Below are 6000 nucleotides of genomic sequence, written 5' to 3' on the forward strand. Positions count from 1 at the left end.
CACGTCACCCTGATACCGCATGTGTGGGTTTTCTGCTCATCAAGCCATTCTGCAACACCAGGTGGGTGTTGTTGAGACCTGTAAGTTCATTCTGACACTATTTACCTGGAGACAGCACCAGGTCCCACAGGCTGAGGGCTCAGTCTCAGAAGATGGTCCCTGTCCTCCCCGCTTCAGAGGCCAAATGCAAGTCCAGGTTGTCGCTTGTGCTTCTGACTGACCAGCTATAAATCAGAAATTTCCACACCGCCCTCCTCAGTTCAGTTCATTTGCTAGAGTGGCTCACAGAACTCAGGAAAACAGTGTACTTTACTTGATTATTATAAATGGAAGAGAGTCCATGGCAAAGGTCTGGAGAAAGGAGCTAAGATGACTTCTCCTGAACCAGCTCCCAGCACCTCCATATACTCCAACCGGAAAACTCCCCAAACCTTTCCTATCAGGTTCTCTCAGATATGCAGATGACACCACTCTTATGGCAGAAAGTGAAGAGAAAATAAAAAACTTCTTGATGTAGGTGAAAGAGGAGAGTGAAAAAGCTGGCTGAAAACTCAACATGCAGAAAACTAAGATCATGGCATCCAGTCCCATCACTTCATTGCAAATAGGTGGGAAAACAATGAAAACAGTGACAGACTTTATTTTCTTGGGCTCCAAAATTACCCTCCGTGACTAGACACTGTACTAGCTCTTAGGGATACTCAGAGGCCCTTGAATTCAAGGAGCTTGTGATTTAGTAAAGGACACAGCAAGGAGACAATGATAATATGTTAATATTATGACAATACATTATAATAGAATAAGAGCATATAAGGAGATCAAACCAGTCAATCCTAAAGGAAATCAACCCTGATTATTTGTTGGAATGACTGATGCTGAAGCTGAAGCTCCAATACTTTGGCCACCTGGTGCGAAGAACCAACTTACTGAAAAAGACCCTGATGGTGGGAAAGACTGAGGGCAGGAGAAGAAGGGGGTGACAGAGGATGAGATGGTTGGATAGTATCACTGACTCAATGGACATGAGTTTGAGCAAACTCCCGGAGAGAGTGAAGGATAGGGAAGCCTGGCGTGCCTGCTGCAGTCCATGGAGTTGCAAAGAGTTGGACACCACTGAGCAACTGAACAACAACACTGTGGAGCTTCACTGAAAGTGAAAGTGTTAGTTGCTTACTGGTGTCTGACTCCTTGTGATCCTATGGACTGTAGCCCTCCAGGCTACTCTGTCCATGGAATTCTCCAGGCAAGAATACTGGAGTGGGTTGCTATTCTCTTCTCCAGGGAAATCTTCCCAACCCAGGGATGGAACCTGGGTCTCCTGCATTTCAGGCAGATTCTTTACATCTGAGCTACTAGGGAAGCCCTGGAGCTTCATTGCATAGCTATAATGAATTAAATCTCTGATCACTGGTGACCAATTTAACCTCCAGCTCCTCTCCCCTTCCCGGAAGTTGGTGTTTGGATTGAAAGTTCTAATCTACTAATTTGATTTAATTCTGATTGGCTCCCCTGGCAACCAGCCCCCATTCTTAGGGCTTTCCAAAAGTCACTTCTTTTTTCTTTTTTTTTTGTCATGTGGAATCTCAGTTCCCCGACCAGAAAATGAACCCATGCCCCCTGCAGTGAATGAATATCTTTACCATTGGACTGCTAATGCCCCCAAAGTCACTTAATAACATAAATTCAGGTGTGTTGTAAAGGGACTTGTTATAAATAACAAAAGACATCTTTATCACTCTTATTCTTCAGGAAGTTGCAAGAGTTTTAAGGAACCATGCCAGAAATGAAGTGAAGACCAACATTTATTTCTCTTATTACAAATAACTATATGGGGTAAGGTTGCGGGGGGGGGGGGGGCAGTCAGAGGGACAGTCTGTGGCCAGAGAGAGGGCATCGGTAGCCAAGCCCCATGATTTTGGATACATTAGTCTCATTAGCTTGTCCATTGAGCTAAGTAGTTTGAGAAGACAAAGTAAACAAAAAACGAAACTACGAATTGTTTCAAGCTTTGGAGTCTGAAGAATTATGAATAGTGATCAAAATGTAGTCATAAATAAGACAACGTTGATGTCAAGATAGGGAGGGGTACAATTAAAATTCATTAAGACACAATAAGAAGCTCTGGTCTAGGCTTGTTGCAGTAGAAAAGGACTTTGCCAAATGAATTATTCAAGGAGAAATGAGCTGAATGAGGGAATCCTCCCTTGACTTGGCAATAGTTCAGACTTAATTCAGACTTTCTCCCCAGGTAATAATATAGCAAACAGTAATGAAGAAGCATGTGTCATTTGTTACTTGAGTACTTTGCACTGAGTGCAAAGCTTGGCATTAGTCCTCCTTTTATAGTCTGAACCTTTCATAGTAACTGAGGGAGAGAAGCATCATGAATGTAATCTTCCATTTTAAAATTAATCAATAACAGATTCAAGAAAAGTGTATGGAACCCATGTGAATCCTTTTCCTGCTATTCTAAGCAAAAAATTTAAGTAATTTTAATGAATGAGTGTTTGTGTGTGAATTTGTTTTTTGGCAGTGTTGCGCAGAGTCCTAACCACTGGATTGCCAGAGAATTTCCTGAAGGTTAGTTCTTAAACTCTATGGTTTGATTGGCCAAGAAGGTAACATTTAAGACTTCCCCTCTCTGAGGCTGGATTTGGTACCTGTACTGTTTAGGAGGGGGCTTCCCTTGTGGCGCTAGTGGTAATTGGTAATTGGCTGCCTGCCATTGCAGAAGACTCAAGAGATGTGGGTTTGATCACTGGTTTGGGAAGATGCCCTGGAGAAGTAAATGGCAATGCACTCCAGTATCCTGTCTAGAAAATTCCATGGACAGAGGAACCTGGCAGCTACAGTTCATGGGGTCACAGAGAGCTGGACGTGACTGGGAGACTGAGCACACACATTGTTTAGGAGACTTTCAGCTGGTAACTGAACAACACAATTAAACACCAAGTCCATACACTGGCTCAGGAACTAGGGAGCTGAGAGATAAGATAAAAGTTTCCCCCAAGCATTGGCTCAATCCAGTAGATCCAACTCTATGTCTCTACAATTTCTCAGCTCATTTTCTGGCCTCTAGCAGGCTGGCTGCAACCAGTCAATTATGTCAACAAGCAGAGGGACACCTTAAACTTACACATTGCTATATGTCAGTGATATCTCAAGAAAACTGGAAGGGAAAAAATGCTGGAAGAAAGAAAAGCACAGACACACATGGAGAGGAAAGTGGGTCACATGCAAGAGTTCTCTCAAAAGAGCACAGCTAACCCACAATACATGGGGTGGAAGGTCTGCAAATCATATATCTGATCAAGGTCTGGTATCCAGAATATATAAAGAACTCTCACAACTCAACAGCCCAATTTAAAAATGGAAAAAGGATTTGAATAGACATTTTTCCAAAGATGTTTTTGTTGTTTAGTTGCTAAGTCATGTCTGACTCTTTGCGACCCTGTGGACTGCAGCATACCATGCTTCCCTATCCTTCACTATCTCCGGGAGTTTGCTCAAACTCATGTCCATTGAGTCGGTGATACTATCCAATCATCCCATCCTCTGTCACCACCTTCTCCTCCTGCCCTCAATCTTTCCCACCATCAGGGTCTTTTTTCAATAAGTCGGCTCTTTGCATCAGGTGGCCAAAGTATTGGAGCTTCAGTTTCAGCATCAGTTGTGCCAACAAATATTCAGGGTTGATTTCCTTTAGGATTGACTGGCTTGATCTCCTTGTATGCTCTTATCCTATTATAATGTATTATCATAATATTAATGTATTATCATTGTCTCCTTGCTGTGTCCTTTACTAAAGCACAAGCTCCTTGAATTCAAGGGCCTCTGAGTATCCCTAACAGTTAGTACAGTGTCTAGCCATGGAGGGTAATCACCACGTGCTTATAGTTTGCTTTATCAGCTCCTCTCTGATCCAGGGAAGAGAACTAAGCCCAGGCTTCCCAGAAGTAGAAAAATGTGGACAGGAACTTGTCCACCTGGTCTTTTAGTTTGGAACTGGCTCATGTGGCAAGATCAAGACCTGTCAGTGTGTGTGTGTTTTGTTTTTCTGTGTGTGTGTTTAAAATATGAATTTCTGATTGTTTAAGAAATACCAATGCTGAAACTTCCCTGGTGGTACAGTGGTTAAGACTCTGAGCTTTTCCTGCATGGGTCTCAGGTTCAATCCCTGGTCAGGGAACCAAGATCCCATATGTAAAAAAAAAAAAAAAAAAGAAAGAAAGAAAAAGAAATACCAATACCTTATTCAACTTGTTACATCTTTCAAACACACACACACACACACAGAGTCACATCCTCAGAGATAACTCCAATTTCTGAACCAGAAAAAGAGGTATTAGGCATCTTGAAGCAAAGATAAAGGAGAAATCAGGCCTTAGTAATTTAAGATAGTTCTTTGAGATGGTAAATGAGCGTGGACAAAGTGGTAAAGATAGAGATAATTTCTATTTTGTTTGAATTCCAGGGGCTTCTGATAAGGAGCTTTTGATTAGACTTATAAGGACCCCTTCAGCTCTAAAGCCTTAAAGTTGTGGGAGTCCTCACAGAATAGCTTGTTGGGGGAAAGCATTTAAAGAAAGGTAATAGAAAATAATCTACAGCTTCAATTCTTTAGCTAAAAATTATAATAGTGTTTTAATTAATTTGGAGAAGCCAGTATAACATGAGTTCTGAGATTTGTGGCTACAGTAAACTCACTAAGGAAGAATTAAGACATCAAGGAAGGGAGGAAATTTCAAGTTCACATTTGTAGGCAGAAAAGTTACACAGGAGCTTTATCAAGGACAAGTGACAAGTAATGCAATTAAAGAAAAGTAATTCAATCTGAGTCCATAAATTGACAAATTTTGAGCTGTCAGATACAACCTGGGGAAAGGACTAAACATTATTGTGGATATGAAAAGTATATTCTACAGAAACATACACAAAATTGGATTTGACCTTGATATTAAATCGATATGATTTATAACATTGAAAAACTGGAATGCTAATTGTTTTAATTTTCATCGAAGTAGAGTTGCTTTACAATGTTGTGTTAGATTCTACTGTACAGCAAAGTGAATCAGCTATACATATATATTCATCCCCTCTCTTTTGGATTTCCTTCCCATTCAGCCAAATTGTTTTTAAAAGGAAGTTGTTTTAAGAAGCTATTGTCTGTGTATCCATGAAATAATATAGACGTGAGAAGATACATTGTTCTAATGACAATCTGGAAGTTGATGAATTACTTTTATGCATGAAATATTGTCTTGTGAATCCATGATGTCAGTACAAGCGGTAGGGATTATTAAAATAATAATAATAAATTAAAACATGTCCAGCGATTCAGGGTTTTAGCAGATTATCTCAGGCCAGTTATAGTACTGCTAAGGAGACTTGTTGGGGATGTAGGAAAAGGTCTTCTGCAAAGTCACATGGGAGATGGAGGACAAGGCAGAAGAGGAAGAAGAAGCTCCTTGGTCATTTACATCTTTTACAGAAGACATCCCTCAACTCCACAAGACAACAAGGCAGAAGGTTCAGGGGTGACACTCGGAAAACCCCACAGAACCAGGGGGCCTGAGCCACAGGCAGTGCCTTCTCTTAGAATTCCAGCCCAAAGGTTTGCAAAAGACACTTTAGAAGATACGACTAAACAGACAACAACCTATTTTTATGCAGATAGATAAAACAATCTTTCCTCCAGAGGCCTGCCAAGTGAGCCCACTTGGATCAAAAGTTCAGTCACTTCAGCATGTTTCCTGCAGCCTCAGAAATTCAGTAGCCAATTACTTCCACAGAGAACAAAGCACAGAAGTGAAGGGAAGAATGGAAAGGCATTGAACAGCCGTTTCTACTTGCTCATAAACACTCGGAATGAAATGTAAGCAGTTCCAAGTGGCTCCAGATTGAGGGTATCTTGCTCCATTTTTATCTTGGCTGTTCGGACAACACATTTTATTTGGGATTTAACTGTCCTTTACTTTCTCATACCTTCTTATCCCAATC

The sequence above is a fragment of the Muntiacus reevesi genome, chromosome 2 (genome assembly GCF_963930625.1).
Source record: "Muntiacus reevesi chromosome 2, mMunRee1.1, whole genome shotgun sequence".
Taxonomy (NCBI): domain Eukaryota; kingdom Metazoa; phylum Chordata; class Mammalia; order Artiodactyla; family Cervidae; genus Muntiacus; species Muntiacus reevesi.